The sequence below is a fragment of the Podarcis gaigeae genome (genome assembly GCF_964106915.1).
Source record: "Podarcis gaigeae genome assembly, chromosome: 6".
Classification (NCBI taxonomy): domain Eukaryota; kingdom Metazoa; phylum Chordata; class Lepidosauria; order Squamata; family Lacertidae; genus Podarcis; species Podarcis gaigeae.
This window is the reverse complement of record NC_139682.1, coordinates 59,091,424-59,109,979: the sequence shown is the minus strand read 5'-3', so window position 1 is coordinate 59,109,979 and position 18,556 is coordinate 59,091,424. Positions and strand designations below refer to the sequence as shown.

Here is an 18,556-nt window from a genome sequence, read left to right as displayed (position 1 = left end):
GTTACAATTTGTACCTTTAAAATGTTAGGCACCCCCCCTGAAAAAACATAATGGGTGAGGTTAAGTATCCCTTACAGAGCAGGAGGTGAGAGAAAGTCACTGAAAAAATTCTTTTGGACAGCAGATTCAGGAACTAATAGCTCGTACCTTAGGTGCACTGTAAAACCTCCATATCTTATTACAGTGCAGTCAAGAGCTGAGCACTGTGTACCTTTGGTGGAGGTATGCCTACTTTTTCCTGTTAAAAAGTTGTGCTGTCAGGGAAATGGGGAGACATTTCACAGTGACTTAAATTTATCTCTCCAGCCCTTTTAGCCTGTAAAAATTGTTATCTAAAGATTTGTGGTGATTTATTGAAAAATAAAAATCTACCTCAGTGAAGCTAGCTTTCTTAAATTTCTTACGTGTTATTTCATAATCTGGATGGCATCTTTTCAATATCTTTATGGTAGCAGAGCACTAAGTCCAGCACACCAAATAAAAAGGGAACACAATATCTCAGAAATAAATCTAATTAAATTTATATAGAGGAATGCAAGGCATTTTATTTACACCAATATTAACAGGAGACCAAACAAAGAGCTTTTTCCTCCCTCCTGTGGTACTATACTCTTAAAGCTGTCATCCAGAAGCATCTTCTGTACTAAACGTTATGTAGCCATCCATTTTATACAGCTCTTTCCACTGCTAAGCTTCACTAAGTGTAGGAAGCTAATGTTGAATGTAGTGATGTTAGGACTACCTTGCTCTACAAATCAGCATGATAGACCATCATTCATTTGTATCAGAGTGAACTTTAAAACAACAAACCATGACATTTTGGGCATAAATGTACCAGCAGATAAATATGTCCACTATTTCCCTTTGTGGGTCAGGTGGTTTTGGGATTGGCTTTAGCTTGTCCTGGGCCCCTAAAAATCCGTACGAAAGAGAGTGAACTGTGTGACACCCCCCCCCCCCCCGCTATCAGTATGATGCTCACTTCTCCAGGGATGATGCTCAATGCAATGTATACATTATCAACTAACTATCCTTTAAGAGAAACAACTATAACCCAGGAGGTCACCTTGGTGGTGTGACTTGTCTGGAGAAGTTATTACTGATATGTAAGCTCCGAGACCTCATCCAAGGTGGATCTACACATAGGAAAAAATGCTATAAATAAGTCAGAAATTAGATAGTTATAACAAAAGAGGGAGGAAAACCCTATGGAAAACTGTGTACAGTGGTACCTCGCAAGACGAATGCCTCACAAGACGAAAAACGCGCAAGACGAAAGGGTTTTTCGTTTTTTGCGTTGCTTCGCAAGACGATTTTCCCTATGGGCTTGCTTCACAAGACGAAAACGTCTTGCGAGTTTGCTTCCTTTTTCTTAAAGCCGTTAATACCCAGCGAATCCGCGCTCCGCAAGACAACACAACTCGCGGAATGAATTAATTTCGTCTTGCGAGGCACCACTGTATAAAAATTTCCTGCTTTCTGGTGCCAGCTGCTGTTGTATGTTTCTAGTGCATTCAAATCATTGTTTCTTTATTAATTTAGCTGAGTCCCAGGAATGAAGTTTAATTCTACCATTAACTCCCCTTGTAGTGAATTTCTGTGTAAACAGCATACAACAACACACTCAGTTCCCCAGGTTCACAAATTTCTTGATCTCCAATAACTTGATTATTCAGTACTTGACAACTCTCAGTCAAATGTGTGAAAAATATCAGTGAAAAAGTATTGTGCATATGTTCTGTCTCCAATTACTTACTTATTTATTTCAATATTTTTACCCTGCTCTTCATCCCACAAAAAGTTTGCAGCTCAATTTGCAGGAATCAGGGAAAAGGTAGCCCCAACCCTCAGCCTTATAGAAGAGTTTGGATTTGATATCCTGCTTTATCACTACCCGAAGGAGTCTCAAAGTGGCTAACATTCTCCTTTCCCTTCCTCCCCCACAACAAACACTCTGTGAGGTGAGTGGGGCTAAGAGACTTCAAAGAAGTGTGACTGGCCCAAGGTCACCCAGCAGCTGCATGTGGAGGAGCGGGGAATCAAACCCAGTTCCCCAGATTACGAGACTACCGCTCTTAACCACTACACCACACTGGCTCTCTGAAAGACATGACAACAAAGGAAAAGGAATTGAGAAGGAGGAAGGTGTGTGTGGGGGGGGGGAAAGCAAACTCAACTACTAGCTCTTAGTTAAGACTTCTTGTAACAACCAGCTGAATTGGAAAGAGTTCAATGAGAGGAGGAGCTAAAAGTTGCTGGCCTCTTAGCTGAGCAGGTGAAGTGGCCCAGTAGACCTTGTGCACCCTGCCTACTATGGGCTGATGGAATGGCTGCTGCTATTTGGTAGCTCACCCATCATGCATCTGTTTGCTGGATACAACAGTTTTAAATAGATGTATGAATTGGCTCTAAATTAGGCTGGTGAAAGGGAAGCCAATGCAAAAGAAGCAGCAAGAGCTTGCTAGCAACCAATATTGTCGAAAAAAATGATCTTGGAATAAGATTGTAATTCATTTTTAGAGGCTGAAGTTAAAAGTTGCTCTCACAAGTAAAATAAGACATGATGTCAGTCTTGTGCAAGTGTGTCAGTCATACTTCTTCTTATCAAAGGTTACCCTCTACACTGCCATGGGGGCAGGGAGAATCTTAACTAGGAGATACTGAACTAGGATACTAAATTAGGGGATATTGAATAGGAAGCCTTTTTTTGTTGGTGCCTCATCATAGCAGAGAAGCATACACATGGAAAATGCAGCAATGGGGCATGATGGAACTATGGAAAAAATACTGCTACAGTGGTACCTCGGGTTACAAACAATTCAGGTTACAGACTCTGTTTACCTGAAAGTAGTACCATGGGTTAAGGACTTTACCTCAGGATGAGAACAGAAATCACGCGGCGGTGGCGCGGCAGCAGCGGGAGTCCCCATTAGCTAAAATGGTACCTCAGGTTAAGAACAATTTCAGGTTAATAACGGACCTCTGGAACGAATTAAGTTAGTAACCCGAGGTACCACTGTATATGTTACTGGGTGTGTGTGTCACTCTGCATGATTTCCTGGCCTGTGATTCTGTATCTAGTGAAGTTACAGAATCTAATAGAAGAATCTGTTTAAAAAGTCAAAGCAGTCTGTTTGTAAGGTATTGGTCTTAATGTGGTATGCATTGCCCCCTCACCTGGTTTGACATATCATCCTAGGGTGGAGAACAGGTAGGAGGTGGTCTGTGTGTCTGTGTAAAAGAGAGAGTTTTGGTTGCTACTGGAAGCTGGAAACACAAAGGCTTGTCTTGCTCTGGGCTGTGGCTTGGATAGGCAAGATATATTGGAGTGTTAATGCTGCAAGCCCTTCTATCCTGTGTTCAGGCTTTATGTGCAAAGGTTGTATATATATCCTAAAGACACCACAGTTTCCACTGATTTTCATTCTTGTGGTGACTCTCACAAGCCGATGCCTTCATGCATTTTGGAGCTGATTGGTAACATATCAAGCACCGTTGGACAGACACTGACTTGCTTCAGGGCCACCCATGACTGAGCAGTGGGAGTTGAACCTTCTTTGATCAAACACAATTCCCTGTCCATTGCCCCACCTCACTCATGCACCCTATTATGATGTGCTAGCACACAGCTGTGGCTCCTTTTAGAACCTAGTTTATTCACACTGGACAGCGTTTTTTGTTGAGAGAGAGGGAGAGGAAGTGGCTCCATCTGTACTCTGTCTGAAAAGTGCCAGCCAGCATCATTTCACCTACCAGCTGGAGTTGCCATTGGAGACCAGAAGACCCTTACAGCTGAAGCACTTTATAGGAAGGTTGGGACCTCTAATGTAAGACTGCAGTGTCAGCACTGGCAATGAATTCAGACCCCAATGTAGGCCTGGCAACCATGACATTCTGGGACAGAGGTGAAAGCCCTCAATGACTGAGCCAAGCTGACAATTAATTAAACCCTCATTAACAGCAAAGTGGCTCCTCACCCCCTCTCCCCTCCCGTTTAGGAATGTGATTTTTCTGTGTGAGGACGTAGTCTGCATATTTTATAGCTTGTGTACTTTAGACCTTCTTCTGATCTTTTGGAATGGCTGTGCGTGGCATATGTTCCCTGCAGATGGGAGCTGGGAAAAGAAAGGAAAATGCATATTCATTATTTTCAGTGTATGAAGGACATATTTCCTATAAAGGTGTTCTTTATAAACCATTATTAGGAGCCGGTAGATTGTTGGAAGGATTTCAACAACTATAGAGAATCACGGGTGCTAAAAGGCCAACAGCCTGCTATAGAACAGCCTTCCTGAACTTGTGCCCTCTAGATGTTGAGCAACACTGCTCTCACAAGCCCTGACCATTGACCATGCAGTCAGGGTCTGGAGTGCACCTTACTGGGGAAGGCCACTTTATAATAACCTATCACATCTTCTATCATTGGCAAAGCCATTTCCCACACAAGCGGTTTATTACTGTAGCGTCACTTGAGCCTAATTGTGCTCAACTGTAGGTGACACATGACTTTGTCTTAAGAGTGTATATAACTGGAAATGCAGGAAGTTGCCTTCAAATCAAGTCATGCCATTAGTCCATCTAGCTTCATACTGACAGGAAATGGCTCTCCAGGTTCAGAGAACAGCCTTCTTTCCCAGTCTGTCTGAAGATACCAGGGAATGAAGCCACCATGTTTGGCATGCAGAGCATGTGCTCTGCCACTGAACCATGTCTTTCCGAAAAACAGCCATTTACCCTAGGGCTGCTGAAGGCATAAGCTGCATTTCATCAGGCCCTGTAACCATTGCACCTGTTGTTTGTGTGCAAGTATAACAGCTTTCTTGCATTAAGAAAACAAAGTCTCCTTTTCCTTATCATGCCACACTTCTCCTGTTTTCATATTTCCAAAATATTGAATGGTGGAATATAATGCCTCTTGGGGAAGTGTGTTGAGCACCATGGCCATAGAATCATAGAGCTGGACTGTTCCTTACCTGAACTTCTCCTTCATTACTGGTCAGGAACGGTGGCCACTTATTGCTGTCTGCCCCAGTACAGCAGCAGCCTGGCACTCACTTGCAGAAACTCTTGTTAGAAAGTGTTGGCATCTCAAGTGAGTGAGCAGCAGCACCACAGATACTGATTTTCTATTAGTCCACCGCGTCTACTGCATATTGATTTTCTTATCCCCTCTCCCATGCTTTCCTCCAAGCCCCGCTTTCTCTGATTGATGGATCATTGATATTACCTGCTAAGAGGAGTTACAATTAAGCAGATGTTAGATAACTTCCCCCTGTATTTAATAGCACTCTTAATTCAATTGTATTCTTTACATTTCCTTTTCTGGCTATAGCCTTAACCAACTTTCATCCTGTGCATTCAACAAAAGAGGTGCTGATTACTGAAGGGAGACCCTTTTGCTAGAATCCAATCACCGCCACAGATCTATTGTAAGTTTTCTTACAGAAAGAGAAGTTTATTTTGCTGCTCACTTAGACACAACAAAGGAAAGCCATGTACAATGGATGGTTAACATTCACAAATCCATTCAAAGCCAGTGGCTTGGATCCAGAGATTCCACAAGTGGAACTCTGCTCATGGGATTTTCTCCACTGTTGGAAGTGGAGAGGGGAGTGATTTTAACCAATTTGTCCTACAGGGTTCCATGTGCCCCTTGAAAATCTGGAGGGTTGTGTGGGAAGCCTGAGTTAAAAGCTGTGGCCCTCCCAATGTAGTGCAGCAACTTCCATCATCCTTGGCCACTGTCCATTCTGGCTGGGGCTTACTGGGCACAAGAATGTCTGGATGGCCAAATGTTTGCTATTCCTGGCTTGGATGACTGATTCTCTCAAGGCACCTGTTTCTTTCCTCTGAGCCCTATACTTTCTTATGTGGCACTTCCTATTCTGTATTAGGGCTCTGGGTGTCATCTCATCTGATTTCTCCAGTGAACTGTTTCACTTGTGGATCCCAGGCATTAGGGCAAATGGTTCAATGTCCCACCAGCCTCCGTCTGCCTCACACAACTCCCACCTGCCTACCATCTTGCTTAGCATCCAGCCCAGGGAGTTGACATTGGCTGTCAGCTTCCTCTTCCTGAATGTTGCCATCACAGAACTCAGTAGGATGGAGGACGAGGCAAAACTGCCATTCACTCTGCTTGTCATTGGCTCCGGCTGTCATCTACTGTTGGCCTCACTGTCTTCTGCCCTACTGGTGCCAATGAGCATCAGCACCACCAGTTCTGGATTTCTGCATGATGGGCCAAGCTCACAACTTCTTGCTTTACAGTCGCTGCTCTCTCCCACCCTCAGCTGTTCTTCCCTCAAACTGTTGTTTGACCACTCAGAAGGAAGGGGTGGAGATATGGAATCTGCTGAAAGGAGTGTGTGGTAGCCTGATGAATATTCTCAGAAAGTTGATTTGAAGCAAACCAGCATATTGGTTGCCTTGTGGTGAAGCAATAGTTTGTGCACCTAACCACAAGTGCAGGTCATGAGTTGGTACATCTATGCATATTTCCCAAAAGCGTATTGAGTGAGGACATTAGCTAAACAACGGTCAGTATCATTTTCAGCCCATTTTCTGCCATCCCAGAAAGTTGTGAGGATTGGCACTTAATTACTATGCAACAATAGGCAGAAGCCAAATTAGCATTTCTGTCTCTGATGTCTATAGATGCTGTTGTTCCATAGTTTCCTCCCTGGCAAACTTTTGCATCCACAAAGCTTGCAGCAGTGCTGAAATCCCAGAACATATATTTAGCCCTTCTTGACAGGCTCCTAATTACAGAATGATTGATTGAGGCTGAGACTGCACCTGTCTGTGTGAAAATGTCTTCATATTGGTTTCACGACTTAAACCAGGAGAACCACAGAAGAATGATTATGAAATACAAGTGGCAACGTTCAGAGATGTACAGAACATTCACTCATTTCGATGTTCGGATCAAATGTAGTATTTTCACAGGAGCAAGGAACGGTATTTCCCCAAGCTCCTTAAATGTGCAAATGCTCTCCTTTTTTCAATGCTGTTTGCTGCAATTGTTTTACAGCAATCCCTACCTCCCCAACTGCCTGAAGCAGATTTGGAAACGCCAGAGAGAGCTCAGAGGAAGGAAGACTGAGAATGAATTTAACTCTTTTCTAGCTCCTGTTTGGATTAGTGATTAGTGGGTGCAGGATACTGACCCCTCTCTCTGAATCTACTTGTGCTTTCTCCACACCTAACCCATTGGCATGGTACACAGTGAGACTAACTTCTTCTAATATTTGCAGATAATACCTGATATATACCCTCCAATGCAATGAATGGAAAAACCATCTTCTGGGGCTGCACTTCCATGTGAGTCACTTGACCTGTGCAAGATTGTGGCCCTGGAGAAAAATGTTTTTCCCCCCAAACATGGCAGCCCCAAAATGTGCATTTGGAGGTGGCACACAAGATGATGGCTCCCCAAAAAGCTATTTTTTTCAGGGCAATATCATGTCTCCAAACTGTGTGGGAGCACAGTGTCCAAAATGGCCATCATGCTCTTGCAGGGAAAAACAGGATGCCCCCTTTCCCCAGGACAGTTAAGGGGTATGCTAATACACATAATCTACAGCACGGATGGGGAATTTGTAGACCTCCAAATATTGTTAGACTCCAATTCCCGTCAGCTTCAGCCAGCACAGAGCCTTACTAATGTCAGGCAGGTAAGAAGATGTGTCTGTGTGGTGAGGGTGTCGAATCAACATCCTAAATTCAGGTTGGGGAACTGAGGCCCTCCTGGTATTCTTAGACTACAACAATCATCCTTGCTGGTCATGGGCCATTCTCTAGACCAGCTCACAAAATCTGTCACAGGGTCATGGCAAATGTATATGAAATCAATTGCGGCTTCCTCATCTGACTTTGCCTTGCTGCATTTAAGTACATTCCATAATGAAGGAAACAAGCATAACATATGAGAAAGTAATTTGTCGCTGGCGTACCGTTCTTTGCTAGGGAGCTGCCACCTGCTGCCATTAAATAATCTGAGAACAAATCAATTATGTCCACTCAATATATAAACCATAATATTCCCAAGGCTAATCGCTTGAGCACATCTAAGTGTGTACGCACACAGACACAGCAAAGCAGAGGTATAAGAGAAAAGAAAGAATGGAATTAGTCACCAAAGGCAACCAGTCAGGAGAGCTGGTGGGGCAAAGGAACATGGGGAGCTGCCTTTATACCATTGGTCCATGGAGCTCAGTATTGTTTACACTGATTGGCAGAAGCTCTCTGAGGTCACAGAGTGGAGACGCTTCCAGTCTCATGTGGAGGTGTTAGAGATTGAAACTGGCACTTTCTGCATTCAAGGCAGGTGCTCTGACATTGAGCTGCATCCCCTCCCCTAAGAAAATATGTGGTCATCATGAGTAATTTAGGGCACATCTGGATTACCTTTTGTGTCGTGTTTCTAGGCACACACCTGCAATTTAAAGCACCATGTCCTTTCCCCTGTTTTTCTGGGCCTGACGGTTGCCATCAAGGTTGAGATAGTAGTGATCAGCAGTGGGTAGGGCTAGGGTGTGGGCCTCTGGAGATACCTCACAACGCTAACCCCTGATGACCCTGATGGTTACTTCTTGGTGGGGGGGGGGGGTGGAATGTAGGTGTTGGAAAACAAGGCAGAAGCAAATACATCCCTAGCATTTCTCCCAAGGGTGCCCCCAGAAACAAAGTATTTTGCAGGAGGGAGTCAAAAGCATGTTGATAATTTAGATCTGTGCAAGGAAAGTAGCTTAAAGGGCTCTGCTGCCCTAGCACAACAAATTCACTTTTAAATAGAAAAGGCTCCTCCAGAGGACCTGTTTATTGAACATTCATCCTAATTTGCTACCACAAAGCTTACATGGGAAGTTAGAATATTTATTTATTTATGCTTGCACTGCCACCCCCCCCCCCACCCGTGAATCCCTGGTAAACCAGCCTGTTCTTATTGTTTAGTCATTTAGTCGTGCCCGACTCTTCGTGACCCCATGGACCAGAGCACGCCAGGCACTCCTGTCTTCCACTGCCTTCCGCAGTCTGGTCAAACTCCTGCTGGTAGCTTTGAGAACACTGCCCAGCCATCTCGTCGTCTGTCGTCCCCTTCTCCTTGTGCCCTCAATCTTTCCCAACATCAGGATCTTTTCCAAGGAGTCTTCTCTTCTCATGAGGTGGCCAAAGTATTGAAGCCTCAGCTTCACGATCTGTCCTTCCAGTGAGCACTCAGGGCTGATTTTCTTAAGAATGGATACGTTTGATCTTCTTGCAGTCCATGGGACTCTCAAGAGTCTCCTCCAGCAACATAATTCAAAAGCATCAATTCAAAAGCATTGGTGATCAGCCTTCTTTATGATCCAGCCTACTCATGCACATAGAATGTTAATTATGCTTGACAAAAGAAGATCAAGACACATACAGTGGTACCTTGGGATACAAACATCTCGGGTTACAGACGCTTCAGGTTACAAAGTCCGCTAACCCGGAAGTAGTACCTTGGGTTATGACCTTTGCCACAGGGTGAGAACAGAAATCGTGCGGTGGCAGCTCGGCAGCAGCAGGAGGCCCCATTAGCTGAAGTAGTACCTCAGGTTAAGAAAAGTTTCAGGTTAAGAACGGACCTCTGGAATGAATTAAGTTTGTACCCCAAAGTACCACTGTAGAATGATTCTCATAGAATGTCGAAGAGCTATATGTTGTTGTTTTTTAATCTGTCCATCCAAGGTAGGGATTTGCTTTGGAAAGACAGCAGTTAAAACTGGGCTGAGGAGGAAGGAGGCAAATTAATATATGATATCTCTTAGACAGAGAGCTCCAGAAGCAGAATTCTTCTGTAATGTTTTGTTTCCTTTTTATTAAAAAAATCGAATTGATGTTCTGACTGTAGCTATGAACTCCTTTTTTTGCTGTCACTTTAATAAATGCACACTGGGTTCACCTCCCACGTAAGGCAAGCAAGCCCCATGAGTGTAGATGGGGAGACCTTTAAGAAAAGACCAATATTTGCATATCTATTATAAATGTACTCTTGTGTTATTCTTGTTTCATTAAAAATTTCTATTTGGATAATATGCAAGGTCAATACTGTCAGTGTTGTGGAAAATTCATTTATTTTTAAATTAAAGCTAAATACAGAAAAGCTACTTTCTGAAAGTGGTGTAAATCCAGGAGACCTCCACTGATATGAGTAGTGTTACTCTGGTCTGTGTCAGATCAGAATTTATGCTGGTATATTTATAGATTCTCAGAATATTGCATGAGGGGAAGCTAACATGGCAATTACATCAATTTACTTTCTCCAGGTAAACCTATTATTTAAAATACTTTTCCAAACCAATATTTCTGAACCCTGAAGCTCAGGTGTGTATTATTTCCCCATCCTTTACAACGGAAGAGCAGAACTCTCCATTCCATGTTACACTGAGTTTGTTGCTAGTTATGTTTCTTTGAAATGAATGGAGACCCCCACAGGAATTGTTCTTGTGCAGTCACTGAAAACAGAAGTCGGGGTGTGGATAAATATGAAAGGAAATATATAGGTCAAGTGCTCATTTGCTTTCTGATTGGAAATCAGATCCACTTAGGTGCAACCGGATGAGCTGGACAGGACAAGACTAAAGTAATTTGGCATAGTGAGAACTCATTAAACATTTTATTCTTTCATATGCCATAGACCAGTGCTTTTTGCACATTTAACTGTGCAGAAGCCACCAATAAAATGCTGTTGTTGCTTTGGAGTTATCAGCTGATTCTCTTACCCCAGTGACCAAACCTTCCTGCCTTCTAATGTTCTTCACCGAAAACTCAATGTTGGCATCTGTGAGCTCACTCATGAATCCAAATATCCATGAATTTGGATATTTGATTTAGCAGTCTGACATAACATGAACAGCCAGTGTGATACTTTTTGGTTGTGTGCTGTTGTATTGCAGAGCTATTTTAGCCTGGAAAAGAGGAGACTGAGAGGAGATATGAAAGCCATCTACAAATACCAAAAGGGCTGGAACACGGAACATGGAGCAAGCTTGTTTTCTCCTGCTCTGCAGGGTAGGATCCAAACCAATGGAATTCAGTTACAAGAAAGGAGAGTCCAACTAAACATCAGGAAGAACTTTCTGACAGTAAGAACTGTTCAACAGTGGAACGGTTCCCCTTGGGAGGTTGTGGACTCTCCTTCCTTGGAGCTTTTAAAGTGGAGGTCAGGTGGTCATCTGCCATGGATGCTTTAGCTAGCTGAGATTCCTGCATTGCAGGCGGTTGTACCAGGATGTTAAAACTGCAGTCAAAGAGAGATCCTTCAAGAAAGAGAACGCAAGTCTGGATATTCACAAAATAGCTTGTTGTGTGCAACATTTTATTGGTAAATGCAAGAGTCCTACTGTTTTCTAATGTCCAAACCCTGGCCAGCTGCTGGCAGAGGGTAACAGAGCAGCTAAGCCACTGCTTCACCAGCAGCTGCATTGCATTCAAGCATAGCAAAATATCAAGCACTAAAAACTTCCCAATACAGGGCTGCCTTCAGATGTCTTCTAAAAGTCAGATACCGTATTTGTCACCCCATAGGACGCACCTAGTTTTAGAGGGGGGGAAATAAAGAAAAAAAAATTATTTCCCCCCCCCAGCCCCCAGATCAGGCAGCTCTGCACAAGCCTTGGGAGACCAGCGCGACTTCCTGCCGGGCTCCCATGCCTTGCGGATATCTGCCAGCCACCCAACCCAGCTCCCTCCACCTGCCCAGTCTGGTGCAAAGAGAGTTTGCATTGTAGCCTGAGGATTGTAGCTGATCCAAATTTTTTGGACTTGAATACTGCAAAAACAGTCAGTTAGCATTGATTGCCTGGATAAAGCTGCAAAAGATGTTATTGAACTGTGAAACGATGAAGCACTTAATGAAAACAACAGATCTGAAATGCTGAGATTTGAATATCAGAGGATGCTGTAAATATTTATTTTCTTCTGAAAGATTTTGTGAGCAAAGATGTAGATTTTTACCAGATTGCAATAGCTTGATCATTGATTTCCCTAAAAAATAATTAGAAGTAGATGTATGCAATTATCATTCTTATAGTTAAATCTGATAAAAGTGTTTTTTGTTTAAGCCAATACATCTAAAGGTCTGCATTGGGCCCTGACTTATGGAGAAACAATATTGTCTATTTAACACCAGTAAACAGTGGTGGTTAAAATGATTATTTCTTTTCAATATTTCACCTGTGGGTTGAGAAATCCAATCTTCTACTTGGTTGTTATCAACAGGAACACAGAAGAATGAAAAGCTGTTTCTAAAGCCATAAAATCCATCCATTCCAATGACTTGGGAAGGTCAAGCTGTGAGCCTGGTAAGCAAAAGGACGGGAGTTCAAAGGACAGTTTTGAATACTAACGATGTGAATGAATTTAGTTGTAGCTATTAGTTGTTGTGTTGGCCTCCTTTAAAGGTAATGAGGGATTTTAATTCTCCCTGAGCTGAGACGCATCTTAAATATGTAATTTGAGATCCCTTTTCCTAGCCTAGGAAACGAACACTTTCTCTGATTAGCACGGAAGTGTATGAAGTTGCAGATGAATTCATGAGCAAGCTTTGCTGTAGGCAAGGAATGTATATAACAAACAGGCATCAGAAATGGACAAATGAATGAAATTAGTTATCAGTGTGGACCAGAGTAATGAAAAAAAGATATAGCAGGAGGTGCGTGCATAAAAAGACAGTCCTGTAAATAATCAGTAGGTGACCATGTAAACTTGACATGGTTTGGAGGGAGAAATATACATTTCTAATGGAACAAATTTTCATTTTCCACTTTACAATGGAAAAATATTTTAAGCAAGATAAATATTTTCCCCTCTTTGTATGCTGCAAGGCTCTCAGGGCAGCATTTAGAGAGGTTGCTCTAAATTTATACTCGCAGCAAGCCTATAAATGAGAGAGTGTTACTGAGCCCAGGTCAGCAAGGATTTTAATCCCGATTTACCTGCTCAGAGACTGGCACTGTTAATACTGCATCATGCTTGCACTACACTCTTTAGAGCTCATAGTACAAGTATTCTCTACTGCCCTGCACAGCTACTCAGAGCATTAAAACATTTGCCCGTGTCTGAGAACAATGAAAACACCTAACACAGTGGTTCCCAATTAGGGGTCCAGGGTCTGCCGGGAGTCCACAGAATGCACCCAGGGGGTCCGTGGCCCCATCCCTTGCCTCCCCCCAACTATTTTTTTGTCATTTTTGCATGGTAAAATCACATATTTTATGGCCTGGTTTTTTAGTATACCTAAAATCATTTGCTTATTCAAAGCCAATTCAAAAAATTGGTTTGCAGAGGTAACTACCATAGAGTTATCAAAATTTTCAAAAGTAGGGGGTCCATGGCTTGGCTTTTGAAAAATAGGGGGTCCTCAGTAATTGGGAACCTCTGATCTAACACACTTAAGATCTAAATTGCTAACCTCCACATTGTTATACTATAAGAATGACTTGTGCCTTTGGTCATTATGGCACAGAGACTCTTGAGAGAGTCCCAGCTCAGCCCCAGACCATGGTCTAAGGGCACACAGCTACTTTGCTAAAACTAAACAGACCTGGGAACTGACTTGATGGAAGCCTACCTTGGAATCCCATGTAGGCCATCTTGAGTTCCAAAGTAGAAGAAAGGTAGGTTATAATTATCTAACTAACGATGAAAAGCATTATTTTCTACTTGCCACCGTAAACCAATGATATTCTTCCAGTTAAGGAATGAAAGGCTATGGATAGCTGAACAGTCTTGAGGAAGCCATATTGTGGCAGATATTCACCTTTTTTAAGAAGAAAAATAACCATAAGAAATACTGGAAAGCTGCACAATGATGGTTGTTTTCACAATGGAAAATGGCTTCAAGGTGGGATTGATGACCAAGATGGTTACAATTAGCCTCCTTGGTGTGGAAAAGCCCTCAAAATGAAAGAGACTCTTTTTGGCCCCAGACTTCAGGAACCACAGAGAGTAGTTCTGTTTGCAACTTCTGTAGCAGAGCCACAAGGGGGCAACAAGCTCACATACATGCATAGCCTATATGGCGTAGCTTTCTGTCCTTGGAAGGGTGTGTAAGAGGACCAGTTAATATCCGAGGCACATGGAGGTTATCAGCCTGCTTGAAAAAGGAAGCTACATTCATTCGTATTTATAGGGTCTTCCTACACAGAACATTCAGAGTAACTTCAGCCATGCAATTTTGTAAAGCACCTCAGAGCTGTTCTAGGAAGCTTGACAAACCAACAGCATCACAGTTTTTCAACTCAGCCTATCACCCGTAGACATGGATGTCATTTCCCTCTGATAGTTTACTTTTATTGGAAGAACCTTAGACAATTAGAGTGAGGACCTTTAAGGCAGCTTTCCCCAACCTTGTGCCTTCCCAACATTTTGGACTATAACTCCCAAAATTTATAACCGCTGGATGTGTTGGTTGATAGAAATTGTAGTGAAAACTCATCAGGAGGGCACTGGCAGAAAGTGGAAGGCTGTTTTAAGGTGTGGTTGAAAGGGCGTCGATGCACATTTTTCTGGATTTGGCAGCATTTGTTTTCAAGGCTGAGCGGTACCCGTTTGTTTTCAAGGCTATGTCATACCCATTTTATCACACTTGAGAATACGTGGTTGGCTTCTCTCATGGACTATGTACACACCATTCATTGAAAGCATGTTTAAAAACATACACCCCACTAGGGGTGGCTAACCATTTTTTTTTTGCCCGAAAGTTGTAGACACCCTTGGCCAACCAATGCCAGTTCCGTGTGTGGCCACCTGAAACTATTGCACACTCTTACATACCCCCCCGCCCCCAAAACAAGCACACAGTCTCATCCTGCAGATCAGAATGATCAGATGAGGAAGGGGATTATCACTCCCCCTTAAGCAAATGATCAACCCATCTGTATCATGGGGCAGGGGTGAGTGGAGAGGTATGCATGCCTGTTATTTTTAGTTTTGGTGATGCTGCTAGCAAAACTGGTAAGTTATGGAAACCAGAAATGTGTGTGTGTGTGTGTGTGTGTGTGTGTGTGTGTAGAATCAGGTCCACATCCTGGGGGTAAGCCATTCCTGTCTCTTAAGGAATGCGCCACAAGCTCTTGATGATTCTGGTTGCCTTTTTCTGTCTTTTCCGCCTCTTAAGATGCCCTTTTATAGATGGGGTGACCAGAACTGTACATAGCATTCCAAATATAACTGCACCATAGATTTATAGAACGGCATTTTACCCTTCAGGCTACTTTTATTTTTAGCCTTCTACTTTATAATCCCTAACATAGACTTACTGCTGGCTGCACACCACACTGATGTTTTCATTGAGCTATCCAACATATAATGAAACAAAAAATGTAGTACAATGTGGTACCCAGAGTACAGCCTGCTGTCAGTCATCGCTGTGCTTAGAATTTCATATAGTACATTTGTCTTTCGTCTTTTCTTTTTCTGATTACCTGTTTACACACTTTTCTGTTTATGAAAACTTAATACTACGTGTCTTGGTACATTTCTGGTATTCCTTTGGAAAAACAGTGGCAAGATCAGAAATAGTGTATAGATTTTTAAGCGTATGTTTGGAACTAGGGATGTATGAAGGCATCGTTTTCTGCCCTGCCCTGTATTGGTCACGTGCAGCACTGTTTACCTTCTGCTGCAGTTTGTCTTCCACCAAAACCTACATTATTTGTCTCACTGTCTGCTGTGGTAAAATTATGAAACTTGTGTCATTTATGTAACTAATTATGCAAATCACATAGTCATTATGCTATTCCACCCCAGTCATTTCAAGGCAAATTGGGAGTGGGGCTGTAATCAATTGTATAAACTACTACAACTTGTGTTCCCTGCTGGTAGACAATTACCGTAACACATGTAATTCATCCCTGTCCCTGATATTTTGCTGTTTCAGTTGCAGTGATTTCAAATATCACTTCTCTGTATTCTGAATGGGTGCAGTTCACATGCCACTACTTCTTTTCATACCAATCTGTTCAGTTTTAACTGCCTTTCAGGACAATTCTTGCTTACAAAGGATGTTTGAAGTGTACACTAAAGCTGTAAAGTACAGACGCCACAAAGGCACATTTGCAAAGTAAACACTTTTTGTGATTATAACTGGCTAAAGCTCCATGTTGAGTGTACACTTGGTAACAAATTCAGGTCTGCCTCTAGCCCAAACCATGCATTTGTGTGCCTATGCTCATCAGCATGGGAGTGCGGATGTGCAGGCAGTGCCACCTTTTTGTCTTCATGTGAACAGCATGACTGTTGCTATAGAGACTTCATGCGTACAGCTTTGTGCTTGAAGGCTCCACCATTACAAATGGTAATGCTCCATGTGAAGACTAGAGGCCAGGGTAACTAGATGACTTCCTGTTCCTGTCCGGATAAACACAGGAGCAATAATGCCTGTACAGGGCTTCTGTGTCTTGCACAAAGCACCTTCCTGAGCTCCTCGGTGCAATGCCAGGATTCAGAGGGAAGAAATCAACTCCTCCAATTGACTGAGAAGAGCCTTGTCTCTCTCAGTTGCCTCAATATCAGAAACTTATGGGAACAGCTGAAGGTCACGTGACCAAACTGGCTTTGCTGATATTTCTGAGTTTAATTAATAAGACCACAGCAGTATGCTTTTGCTTGCTCTTCAAACAGAAAAAATCCTGCATCTGTCTCGGCACAAGGGCTCCAACCTAAAGGATCACAGGCTAAATTGTTATTTCCTTTGGCATTTTGCTCTCTGCAGCTGCTCCACCAGCAGAGTCTGCTGCCATTGTTGCAAAACAAACACATTGATACTCACAATTAAAACCAGTTTCAAAATGGACCTTAACTCCATCTCAGAGTTTGTGTACAGGGAAGCACTGCATCTGATGTATGCAACCACTCTGCAGGGAGCCTTTGTCACAGGTATTTGTTTTCGATGTGCTTGCCCAGCGTGATGCTCAATTTGAATTCTTCCCCTTAACACACAGCAATGGACAATCCCTCTCATTTCACTTCAGGCTCTTTTGCAAAGGCTGGATGGCACTGCTGGAAGCTAATCAGCATGATTTTTTTTACACTTCTCAGGGACCTCTTGGTAATCATTGTCATAATCATCCTTTCTAAAGGGGCCCCAATGTACTCCTAAACTCTGCAATGGATTATACTCGGTGAGTCATAGGGGGGAGGAGGGAAATAACTGTCTCTGCCAATACGTGTTTTGTTGTTTTCCCCCTGAATTCCACAGCTACCTGGGAGACACAGAAATAATCTGGCATTATGATTTTTTAACCCGCTTTAAAAAGTGCCCTTCTTTTTACTCTAAGGACAGATTTCGTATATGCAAGCGTCAGATAGCTTAAGCAATAAGAGCAATTCACATGACGCCTCGAATCCGCTGACAGATCAGTTCAGATCTAATCCACATTTAATTTCACAGTTGAATAAAAGAATTTTATTCTTTCTCTTTCACCCTAAAGACTATGTTGCATATAATAAATCCCATCTGGAATGAGATGGTTAGAATCTCTGGCGAGGAATATCTTCATGTAGCAGCTGCAGCTGAAACCTATGCATTGCCACCATAAGTTGGCATCACTATATTTTGGTGTGAATAAGGGTGTGACCCCTTTTTGGGTCTTCTAGTTGTTATGTACAAGCAGTGCTTTGGTCAGGGCCCATTTCTAGGGGTAGCCAATGTGCCATCCAGATGTTATCAGCTACAACTCCCATAATCTCAGACCATTACCATCCTTTCTGGGGCTGATGGAAGCTGGCACCCTACAACATCTGAAGAACACCACCTTAGCCACCTCTGCTGTAGACATAACTGAGTGTGTGTGCTTAGTCACCCAGCATTTTCTAACTTCTGGAACCAGCAAAACTTAAAGTTCTAGTATTCTCAGAAGATGGCAGCCTCAGTCAAGACAATCTCTTTTTTGTTTGTCGTCCCATAATTGAGCCCCTCATCGGACTTGAGTATGGTCTCTTCCATGGGAATTGAAAGCTCCTTCCTTGTTCAGTGTTGCTTCTCTTAAGCAGAGTGCACTAACACAGATTGCCACCCACCCATAATTCAAATAAAATTGCTTAATGTATTCCACTTACCCCGGGCTCACAAGCTAAATCCAAATCAGGGGTCTTTCTCTGGAGGATAAACGGCTTTCCTTCCACTTTTCTCTCTCCTTCTTCCCTACAAGGGTCTGAAGGGCAAACCCATTAAGATGTCAGATCTTCTTCTCCTCACTTGCCTGCCTATGATAACTGGCACCTCATGGCATATGTCTGAGGAAGAGTGATTTCTTCCGAGCATTTACTGAGAAGAGATGCAGTGATTTATTCTTATTAGTTGGGAGGCATCTATAATTCTGTACAGCACACAATCACATCCAACCTATGGAAAATTGTAGGTCGCAACAATACATCCCTGTTTGTGATAACGGGTCATCTATGCTTCTTACCTGTGCAGGTTGGGTGTCAGATGTGTGCCAGGTGCTGTGCAGGACCCCAAAGCGCTACAGTCTCAGAAGAGACTTGAAATTCATATTACACAGACAGGATAAAGGCAAAGGGA

General features: G+C 42.8%; 1 protein-coding gene across 1 annotated transcript in view; it reads left to right on the top strand.

The window, feature by feature from the left end:
* Positions 1-18,556, top strand: part of DAB1 (DAB adaptor protein 1) — a 654,787-nt gene that overhangs the window by 7,635 nt on the left and 628,596 nt on the right. Inside the window, exon 5 of the mRNA XM_083742749.1 lies at positions 12,250-12,332. The gene's annotated coding sequence lies outside the window, so the exon portion shown is untranslated. The remainder of the gene's footprint in view (positions 1-12,249; positions 12,333-18,556) is intronic.